The sequence below is a fragment of the Triticum urartu genome, chromosome 1A (genome assembly GCF_056163025.1).
Source record: "Triticum urartu cultivar PI428250 chromosome 1A, HENAU_Tu73, whole genome shotgun sequence".
NCBI classification, from domain to species: domain Eukaryota; kingdom Viridiplantae; phylum Streptophyta; class Magnoliopsida; order Poales; family Poaceae; genus Triticum; species Triticum urartu.
The window spans coordinates 134,446,275-134,458,086 of NC_141873.1; the positions used below are offsets into that span (position 1 = coordinate 134,446,275).

Below are 11,812 nucleotides of genomic sequence, written 5' to 3' on the forward strand. Positions count from 1 at the left end.
GTAGGGTGCCACGTGGCACGCAGGCAACGAGCGGTCAGCTCGCAGCCTGACTCGCGCGCGCGCCTCCTGGTTCCCGCCTTCAAGCTTCGAAACCTCCAGAAGACGGCACACCTAATCAAAGTCGGCTCCCAGTTTCCGGCTCCTCAAGATAGGAAGCTGATTGAGCTTTTCGTATTTTTCCTGCCTCGGAGCCCAACCAGCTTCTGGGACTACTGTCGGAGTAAATGACCACGGGTAGCCTAGCCGGCTCCCCCTGGCTCTTCAGAAAAATTATAGGCCGATCGAGCCTTCAAGCATCCAAGACGTGGGGCCGCCTTCCCCCAGCTGGCTACCTCTCAGGCCGGCTGCACGAAGGCGGCCCAGCCCTAAAATCCTCGTAAAGAAAACCACGAGAGGGCCGACTCCAAGAAGCCGGCCCCCAGCAGGTGGCCGAGATCGTGCCCTCAGAGTCTGCACCCACATAATGGCGATGAGACGGGGCATGGCTACAGTGAAGCCTGCCACCCCCGAATCCCGGAACGCGCATGGCCATAGCGTGTCGTACGGGGCGGCCATCATCCGTCCGGCGCGGCACTGTTGCCATGTTGACCATGACGTCACCCACGGCGAGTTGTCAGTACGACCCGTGGGGTGTGGGGCCCCTCAGTCAGGGAGAAGCCTAAAGGCGGCCAGGCCTCTCCCAGTCGGCCTGGGGTATGGCCGAGTCCCAATAGCCGGCTAGTTCACTCCCTCGAAGGAGGCGCCTCATTAAGGAGATAAGACGAGGTAAGGCTACAGCGATAAGCCGCCCAGCGGCAGCAGTGTAGCCATGCTTACCACGACAAAGCCCTCGTCGCCAAAGGCGAGGCAACAGTAACCAGCCTCCGACAAGACCCCCGAGCGGTGGGACCGGCCTGTCGACCAGAAGGCCGGCAGCTGGCGGGGTCCACCAGTCGGCGGGCCCCATCGGTCAGCGGAGAAGCCGGCGAGCGTAGACACAGACGGCTAGGGCCCACGCTCAGCCGGATTACCATTGTACCCCTGGGGGGTAGGCCTATATAAACCCCCCAGGGCACCCATGCAGGGGGATCCTTTTTCAGTAGTTCTAGAGACCACATCGAGAGGAGAGGTAGGCTAGCCTTGCCCTTCTTCATTCTTCCACCGAACAGTTCAAGGAGCCTCTTGTAGCTACTTGTTGACCTAGTGACCATGCGGAGACCCCGCAGAGCAGCAGTAGGGGTGTTATCTCCACGGAGAGCCCCGAAGTTGGGTAAGATCCGCTGGCGTGCATGTCTTCGCCTTATCCCGTTTCCACTCACCAGCGATGTTTTATTGGCTTCCACAATAATAAGCCACCCGTTGGCATATGTCGCACCAACCACCCGACAAGCACCATACATAAGAGTAGGGTATTACCTCTAGAGCAGAGGGTCCAAACCTGTCTAAATTCCTTGTGTGTACTCCCATCTTCATCTTTTGGTAGATATGATGCTCCTCCATACACACCCCTATACATATTGTCAAAGAAATAACCACGACATGCAAAAAAAAAGACATGTATATTTCAAAAAACTTAATGTGCTTAAATTCTTAAAAATGGCTACGGCGAATTTAAATAATGTTATCATAGTGTAAAATTTTGTTAGTGTAATCCAAAAAAAATTTGATTGCATTTCAAAAAAATATAAATGACATTTTTCAAAAATGTTATACAATGTAAAAGGAATGCGTGATTCAAAAAAAATCTTGCCATTCAAAAAGAAATTTCATTACTTTTAAAAAAATCACAAGTTTCAAAAATATGTTTATGACATTTAAAAACAATGTTTATGCAATGTAAAAAAATGTTCATATAGTTTTAGAAAACAATTGCATCATTCAGAAAAATGTTTTCAACATGTATATGAAAATGTTAACACGTATTGGAAAAAATATATTCAAAAACATGTATTTGGAAAGCGACAATCATGTATTTGAAAATTCTTTAACATTTATAAATAAATATTTTATATGCATACCAACAATATACAATGTGTATGAAAAGTTAGATATCAAATATATATTTGAAAAATATACAATGTGTATGAAAAGTTAGATATCAAATATATATTTGAAAAATGTTAATAATGTATTTGAAAAATATTAAACGTGTATAAAATGTTTCTGGTGTATATGAAAAATATAGAATATGTATTAAAAATGTAGACATGTTAAAAAAGAGAAAAAAGCAAAGAAAACCAGTGGAAACCAAGAAAGAAAAAAAGAAACCAACGAAAACTGCTGCAAACATGAAAACAGGATTAGAAAACCACAGAGGAATAAAACTCACACCATTGCTATAGTAATGGGCTGAGCCAGTAGCGCGCTTGTGTGAGGCAAGAAATAGCTCCCCCGCGTTCCATGAGCTTCTTTACCACCCTCGCTAAATGCCTTGCGGATAAAATTAGTTATGTCTGTTATTAGGCGTAACACTTATGAACATAAGATATCTGAAAGATGTTGAAGATGAAAATGAGCTGGTTGTCCTCGTCTGGCTCCATTATCACCTTGAGGTACCAAAGGAGAGATTATAAGGAAATTTCAACTCACCGGAATTTATAAAATCTCATGGAAAGATCTCATGGAAGGAATTCAGAGAAAATATTCCCTTTGTAAAGAAATATAAGAGCATTTAGATCACTGATCTAAACACTCTTATACTTCTTTAAAGAGAGAGTACATTAAAGGTAGAGAGTTTTTACGGTACATCATACTCCATAACTCAGTGGGTAGTATTAAGTTGATCCAATGGCTGGTATGAAATGCAGCTTGAGGGCATATTGGTAATTCCAATTAGGGATATATTTATCCTCTCACGTGATTAGTCCTAAATGCATGCATCCATAGCTCTGTCCTCCATGCTGAACGCCTAGGCCAAGAAGGATCGCTCATTGATCAATGCCTAATTAACAAAACTGAATTAGTCCATCACCCCATCCGCTTAGTTGCCCGATCTATGCCACAGGTCAAGAATACACACATACTCTCTACTCCAGCGCCTTCCTCTCGCCACCCTCGATTGGATCAAGCTACTGGGAAAAAGTTCATGGTGGTAGGCAGGTTCGTTGGGGCACTCGCTAGCTGGATTGATCGAGCAAACCAATCAAATGAGAGCGAGCATTCAGATAACAACCGGACCCCTGCAAATCCACGGCGACGCGCTCACCTTTTCCTCAGGCGTCCGCTTCTGCCGCAACGGGAGGACAGTCGTTCTCGTTCATGCTGGCTTTGGTCTGAGACACCGCGTCCCCCAATGACAGCCGCTGCCTCGACGTGTTCTCAGATGGCAGCCTATGCGTATTCATACACCACGCCGCAGGGGACCAAGGTCAGGGTTGATTATTAATGACCAGATGTCGGGCCCGGAAAAAAGGACCAGGCGCGGGCAACGACTAGAAAAACAACATGCAAAAATTAGAAAGGGCCTTCAAATTGAAAGACAAGACTTTATAGGGGGGTTTGTACAAAACTGTATATGTTGGCGGTAGTCAACCCAACCTAGGACGTGTCGCGAATAATTTGGGACTCAGATCGCAGATTGATGTATTGTGATTTTTTCCCAAAATGCCCCTATTGCCTAGATATACTACCAGATTTTTGGTGTAGCATTGTCATATCTGGACCGTTGAAGCACAGAAATAAACGGTCCAAAATAATTAGATGCACTGTAAAAGGTCTCTAAAGGTAACATGCTCCGACGTGAAAGGCACAACTGAAACAGATTGTATGAAATTATCAAATAACCTTTTTTCATTCGGAAAGGAGGAACCCCCGTCGTCGATGCATCAGAAAACCTTGGGAAGTTCATAAATTCCAGCAATGATCCTGCACGAAGGTGATGAAAAATGAATTGTTAGATCATCTGATCGTCTGCAACCTATGAAGAAAAGAGTTTCTCAGATCATATGCAGCCTATGAACCCTAGTGTGTTTGTGTGGAAGCGTGGAACATGCAAGTAGCCTCGTCCTCCTTCCAGTTTGCCACTAGTCCAAACAAAAAAACAGCACGGCAACAAAGAAAAGAAAATCATTTGTGCCACTCTCTGACTCCCATTTCTTGGATTTACCAACTGATAACTGTACCTGCAAAATGTTGATGCACTTTCTCAGGTTTGAGCACACCATCCATACCAGTGGGGGCCTCCATTCCGGAGACCACTCCTGCCCAATCCATACAAGTAAGCCCTTGCACATGCTCCTCTGTTGAGAACGGCTAGTTTGCGCTGGGCCGGAGGTCTGGGAGCCGGATTCTCTAACATTACAGAGCGAAGTCAGGGCTAGACATCCCTTCAGGAAACGGACGCGGGGGTCGCTAAAAAAAGAAAAAAGAAAAGAAACTCTCCCGACTCCTCTGCCACCGCTGGGCGCTAGCACCGCCCGGTCCTCGCCCGCGCCGCTGCGATTCGCGGAACTCGCCCGTCCGCGCAGCCCGCCAGCGCCGCTCCTCCGTCCACCCCGGCCGTCCGCCCGCGTGCCCTCTGTCTGCGCCGCCCATCTGCGTCCTCCAGTCGTCGGCGGCACCTCCGTCCGCGCCGCCAGCGCCGTACCTCCGTCCACGCCGTCTGCCCGTGCCGCCCCTCCGTCTGCGCCGCCCGTCCGCGTCCTCCAATCATCGACGGCACCTCCATCCGCGCCGCCTGCGCCTCTAACTTCCTTAATCGCAGGTCAGTACTGCGTGGATCAACTGAATTGCTTATATCTTCTGAATACTTGGTGCGTGGGAAGTGCTTAGTAGCCACTGCATCTTTGAACCAATTGGCACTGATTTGTCTTGTGATTGGTGATATGAAAGGATACAAATTGCGAATCATAAAACCCACCAGGTAGCAACATAAGAGAACTTAGTAAATCCTTACATTGCCAAAATAATTTCTGCCTTACTAGCTACCAATACTCCACCATTCAGAACATTTGGAACATTCAGAAAATAGAGTACAAGGTGCAGCAGCCAAAATAATTCCTACCTTACTAGCTACCAGGACACCACCATTCAGAATGTGTCAACATCTATATCATTAACAATAGGAGCTGTCAACAGATTGGTGAAACTTTCCATGAACTCATATTTTGCAGTGCTTGCTTCCTTCGGTTTTGGTATTGGTTTGGTCTTTTTTGCAGATTTTTTTGAGACAACCTTCTTTACTGAACTAGTCTATGATGGTATGTTCTCCTTTTCTCCCTGCTGGCTGATGGGACAATCTTCTTTTTCTTTTTTTGCTGTGGTCGCAGATGGTGTTTTCCTCCTCCTCTTGTGTTGCCTCTCAAGGAAACCTAATTTTCTTTTAGAGCCTTTCTTCTCAACCTCTTTTTTCTTCAGACCTGCAGCACTCAACAATTCATTTGATGTTTGAGTCACTTGTGTACCACTCAACGATTCATTTGATGATTGAGCCACCTGGACATGGCATATGTCTTCAACATTAGTTGTGCGTGCACCCAATAGTTCCTTCACTTGCTTAGTAGCACTAATAAGTGCATTCTCGATGACAATACAACATTCTTCAGAGTTGGCTGCTAGAGTTGCCAACTCACAACACATGTGTATAAGAAAATTGTATCGGGTGATGGCATCCAACTTTGGATTTTCAACTACAGTCCGTCCACAACAATCTTTGATGGATCCTGATCGTGCTTCTCTTGTCCATCGCTTCAAAATGTAGTGTGCCGGCAACAACTTGATATTCATTAAATCAAGAACTTTCAAAGCATGAGCACACAAAATTCCTACTCTCTCAAACTGCCCACAACTACATGAAGCCGTTTGTTGGTGATTGTCTCCAACAACTTTGTATTCTTCTTCAAATGTTGCATATTGCCCATCAATAAGCCTTCCAATCTTAACCATGTATTCATTGTCTCCAGGTAGCATATGAGCACTTGCTGCCATTTGTTAAACATTGTCATGTATGGATATGGGCCACCGTCGGTTGGGATAGTTAGAGGAGATCTCTTTGTTTTATTTTCATGTTTATCTCTTGATGTAATCCTCTCTATCTCCATGTATCTCTCTGGTGGTTTCAACTACCTCGATGTATGCCTCCTGCGAGAGCTGGCCTCGCCATATCAATATATATACGCGGGCTCCCATATTACAGGGGTTGAGACGCTTCTACAAAACCTAACATGGTATACAAAGCCTCCCTCTTCCCTCTCGTCTAGCCTCCATCATCGATCTCCACCAACGCATCAAACCTCGTCTCGCCATGTCTTCCTCCAGCTCAACTCTCTCCTCCGCTGGCCTAAACAACACCATCTCAGAACCCCTGACTCGCACGAACTATGTTCTGTGGCGAGCTCAAGCCCGATCTCAGATTATAGGAGCGGGCCTCCTAGGATACCTAGATCAAACAATCCCAGAACCACCAGCCACCATCACCTCAAAGAACGCTGAAGGCAAAGATCAGATCGTTCCAAACCCAGCCTACTCTGCCTGGTTGATCCAGGATCAACAGCTTGTAGCCTATCTCCTTCGCAATCTCTCGAAAGAAGTTCTGGTGCAAGTCGCCTCCTTAGAAAAATCCCACGCCATCTGGACTGCTCTCGCAAACATGTTTGCTGCCCAGTCCAGGTCGTGAGCCAACAACTGCCGCGCCGCCCTCTCCAATGCCCAGAAGGGTTCTCAATCCGCTGTTGCGTACTTTGGTCAGATGCGTGCACTCGCAGATGAACTTGCCATGGCTGGAAAGCCTCTTCTCGAAGGAGAGCTAATCTCCTTTCTCATTGCTGGCTCTTGATGTACTACTGGTGAACCTAATAGTTTGAAAGCAGCTCTTGATGATCCCAGGTGGGAACAGGCAATGGAAGAAGAGTTCAAGGCCTTGATGAAAAACAAGACATGGCATCTTGTTCCCCCTCGGCAAGGCAGGAACGTGATTGACTGTAAATGGGTGTATCGAATCAAGAAGAAATCTGATGGCACAGTAGATCGTTATAAAGCAAGACTTGTGGCAAAGGGCTTCAAGCAAAGGTATGGCATAGACTACGAGGACACGTTTAGTCCAGTCGTTAAAGCTGCAACGATACGTCTTGTACTGTCAATTGCTGTGTCTAGGGGATGGAGTCTTCGACAGCTAGACGTACAGAACGCGTTTCTCCATGGTGTTCTAGAAGAGGAAGTGTACATGAAACAACCTCCTGGGTTTGAAGATAAAGATGTACCTTTTCATGTGTGTAAGCTTGATAAGGCTATATATGGATTAAAACAAGCACCTAGAGCATGGTACTCACGGTTAAGTATGAAACTGCAAGCACTTGGTTTTATTCCATCAAAGTCCGACACCTCCTTGTTCATCTACCATAAGCATCAAACCTTCATATTTGTCCTCATATATGTTGATGATATTATTGTCACCAGTTCTTCAAATGGAGCAGTGTCAGCTTTACTCAGAGACCTAGGGTCAGAGTTTGCTCTCAAGGATTTGGGAGACTTGCATTTCTTTCTGGGTATTGAGGTAAACAAAATTAATAATGGCATTCACTTGTCACAAGCAAAATATGCAACAGAGTTGTTAAGCAGAATTGGTATGGCAAATTGCAAATCCTCACCGACAGCCTTGTCTAGTTCAGAAACTTTGTCTTTGACAGAAGGAGAACCTTTGACTCAAGAGGACATTACTGGGTACAGAAGCTTGGTGGGTGGTCTTCAGTACTTAACTCTTACCAGACCAGATATCTCTTTTGCAGTTAACAAGGTGTGTCAGTTTCTCCATGCACCTACCATAGCTCACTGGACAGCAGCCAAAAGAATTTTGAGGTACATAAAGAATACTTTAACCACAGGTCTTACGTTTCTGCAGTCATCTTCCACACTTGTGAGTGCCTTCTCAGATGCAGACTGGGCTGGTTGTTTGGATGACAGAAGGTCTACAGGAGGTTTTGCTATATTTTATGGTCCTAACCTAATTTCATGGTGTGCCAGAAAACAAGCTACTGTGTCCAGGTCAAGTACAGAAGCAGAATATAAAGCATTAGCAAATGCCACAGCAGAGGTCATTTGGATCCAATCTATGCTTAAAGAACTTGGAGTACCTCAAGTTCAACCTCCCTGTTTGTGGTGTGACAATCTTGGTGCCACTTATTTGTCTGCTAACCCAGTTTTTCATGCCAGAACCAAGCACATTGAGATAAACTTTCATTTTGTGAGAGAACGAGTTGCCAATAAACAACTTGATGTTCGGTTTATTCCTTCCAAAGACCAGCTTGCAGATGGTTTCACAAAGGCCTTACCAACCAGAAGCTTTGAAGAATTCAGGCGCAATCTCAACTTGAGACAGTTGTGATTAAGGGGGCATGTTAAACATTGTCACGTATGGATATGGGCCACCATCGGTTGGGATAGTTAGAGGAGATCTCTTTGTTTTATTTTCATGTTTATCTCTTGATGTAATCCTCTCTATCTCCATGTATCTCTCTGGTGGTTTCAACTACCTCGATGTATGCCTCCTGCGAGAGCTGGCCTCACCATATCAATATATATACGCGGGCTCCCATATTACGGGGGTTGAGACGCTTCTACAAAACCTAACACCATTGACCTCCCATATTCGGTTTGAAAAGCTTCAAATATAGCAGGAGTATAAAGACTACTGACTTGTTGCAACATTGGTGTGGGGATTTTGATTCTAGGTAGACTCTTCCTAGACTCGTACTCTGAATTTATCTCAGTGTCTCTTTTCACTTTCACGGCTCTTTCAAAATGATGAAAAAAGCGGTTGATATCTAAATCTGACTTGAGATGATTCTTGAGGTCATTGTTCAAACTTTCACTCAGTTGTGTGCTTCGCATTCCCAAAGTGAAAGCATCTCTCATAAAACATTCTGCCCACTTCTCCTTTACCTTATAAATACTATCCATCCAAGTTTGCTTTTTCACTTTGGTTCTCATAACATTAAAAGCATCTTCAAATGTTTCTCGGTCTTCGTATTCAAACATACAAGCACTGAAATCTTTGAGAAGAGATGATTCATTTTCCTCATTATCTCCCTCATCCACATTGTCTTCGTTGTCTTCACTATTCTCTTTGCTGGGTAGGTGCTTGATAGCATTTTGCATAATGTGGAAAGTGCACAGCCCATGTATTGACTCTGAAAAAACATGCCCAACTGCCTTCCCCATAGCACTATCTTGGTCAGTAAATATGGTGCGTGGCTGCTTCTGATTATGTACCAACAAGAAGGCATGAAATAGCCATTTGAAAGATTCGAATGTCTCGTCATAGAGAAGTGAAGCACCAAATACTATTGTTTCTCTGAATTGATTGAATCCAACAAACACACCAAATGGCCTGTACTCTTTATTTGTCCCAAAAGTAGTGTCAAATGTCATAACATCACCAAAATGAGCATAATCTATGATCATTTTGGCATCAGCCCAGAATATATTTGTTATTTGTTCCTCACTGTCCAACTGTATAACAAATTGAAAGGAAGGATTCTCAATGGCTTTGTCTTAAAAATACTTCAACATACTTCCAGCCTCACCATACTTCAATTCTCTTTGGCGCTTTGTTCGCAAGTGGTTCTTGTGATCTACGCGTGTGTAAGTTAAACCAGCTGATCCACCAACACGTCGACTAGCAAATTCATGAGCATTTTTTGGTGCAATACCAGAGTCATCAGCTATTTCAATTTCAAAAGCTTGCACTTTAGAGATCCTTCTTTGTGATGGCAACAAGTGGCATGCTTCTGGCAGCTGAAGCATGTGATTATGTTCAAGACAAAGATCATATATTTCATAATTTCCGACTTCACGGTCTATTGTAAGAGACATACGGACCTCACAATCAGTTCTAATTTCAGCTCGGCCTGTCTTAGTTAGGTTGTCTCTTTTATCTGCAGACTTCTTCCCCTCTTTGAAACATACATATCTGCATGAAGTCACTACACCATCAAATTTACTCTGATTTGTAAACCTCTTTCTAACACTGAATTCCATTCTTCCTCCATAGTACCTCCAAAAGTCCCATGCCTCATCCAAATTATCAAATTTCATGCCAAGTTGAGGTTTCCAGCTAGGTGTGACATTTGCCCTGTAAAATAAACAAGTAAATATTATTCTAACTAATCCATACAAAAGAAAGAGGAGAGGTGCAAATTTGTTTCATGATATAATTGCTACATAGTGACACCAACAAGAACTGGTTTAACATGTGCAACTCCTACTGAAAAGATCCATAAAAAGCAAAACTTACTTGTTTGGATCTTGATTCTCCATTGATCAGCCTCTAAATTCTGATTTTGATGTTGTATTTGATCAGGCCAGGTGCTTGTTGTGCTGATGCTCCAAAAGAGAAGAGGAGAAAAGCAGTATTACTGTGCTGGGAGTGGCAGATGCTCCAAAAGAGAAGAGCAAAAGAGAAAAAGTGAGGTGCAGTACAAACAGTGGAGGGGAAAGTGGAGAAGAAGTGGAGGGAAGCAACTCACGGGTGTGGTTTTGGCGCCAAGCTGGGTGACTTTTCCCTCCAAAAGAGAAGAAAGAGAAAGAGCAGGTCACGTGCATGAGAAGGGAGAGGTGTTGTGTGTCCGTTTCCTGAAGGGATGTCTAGCCCTGACTTCGCTCTATAATGTTAGAGGATCCGGCTCCGAGGTCTGGGGCTATGCTCCTCACCATGGTGAAGTTGTCTGCCTGACCCACCCATGTTAGACTAGCCTGCCTATATGTCCACCAATCATCCAACAATCCACCGATAATGGCACCACGTCTCCTACTTTCACAGAAATCCTCAAACAAGTCGTGTTGCGGCCCTGCGGCCGTTGGCCAGTTGCCCGGAACCGAAGATAATAATATCCATTCTGTTTTAGCAGGACGACCATGTCTTTTTCATTCATGGCATTGCGTGCCAGGCCCTTGCGTTCCGGTGTGAGAACTCAATGAGTGAAGCAGGGAGCTGGACCGAACATGTACAGCCTCGGCGAAGATTGGCAGTTGGGCACAGTTTCACCGGCGAGACGGACTGGCGGAGCAAAGGAGCGTCACGCCAGCCTGACGCGGTGACGCCTCTCGCTTAACGCGGACGCAACCCTTGGAGACCACCACGGCACAGATCCTGCAGCATGGCGCCCCCGCACGCACTGCACCGCAAAAGAAGCAGGCAGCCATGGCCGTTGGCCGACCAACCTGGCTTCGGCCTGAGGACCTCCGGTGGGGAATTCTGCCGAACAGGACGCGGGCGCTGGGCACGCCCCCACCGCGTCGAAAGGACGCGACGCGAGCACAAGGAGTACGCCAGAAAGTTTCTCGGGCGTCAAGTTACGGCACTAAATGATTGTTCCGGCGAAACCACCAGATGCAATCTCCGGAGGATCTTGCGGAACGCCGCAACAGCAGGTGGCTGTGGACTCCGGCGGCAGCTGCCGAGCTGCATATGGGAGCCATGCAGCAGGGGACAAGGCCGGGTGCAATGCGGGTGAAAGCCTACAGGCTACAGCAGATGCAGCCTTGCAAAGTTGCAATAGGGAGGAAGGGCCCTCGCCTCCTGCTTAATCTTCGTGGTGTTTAGTTGCTTATGCTTTTGGAGAAAACGGTCTAAGCACTCAGATAGAAGATGCCCTTATCTCAATTATTATTATTGTTTTGTTGGCGAATCACCAGTCACTGTGCTGCTGTCAGTCTTTCCACGCATGAGCAAGCCGCAGCATCCGCTGTGAAAAGCATGGGAGCAGAGCAACCCAGCCAACAAGAGCCAAAATGTTGGAGGAACCTGCCCAGATTTTACCGGAAAGCCGCTCGACTTTCGGTCCCTCTCTCTTCGTCGTGTCTATCTGTCAGTGCCTTTTGGCAGCGCAACTTCCTGTGG

At 45.8% G+C, this 11,812-nt stretch overlaps 1 pseudogene across 1 annotated transcript; it reads right to left on the reverse strand.

Annotated features, from left to right (window-relative positions):
- Positions 1-5,717: 5,717 nt before the first annotated feature.
- Positions 5,718-11,601, reverse strand: LOC147990367 (protein FAR1-RELATED SEQUENCE 5-like; annotated as a pseudogene). Its single transcript, XR_015612462.1, has 3 exons — positions 10,208-11,601; positions 8,545-10,045; positions 5,718-5,897 (listed from the first exon to the last, which is right to left on the reverse strand). The product of XR_015612462.1 is annotated as a protein FAR1-RELATED SEQUENCE 5-like (transcript).
- Positions 11,602-11,812: the final 211 nt, after the last annotated feature.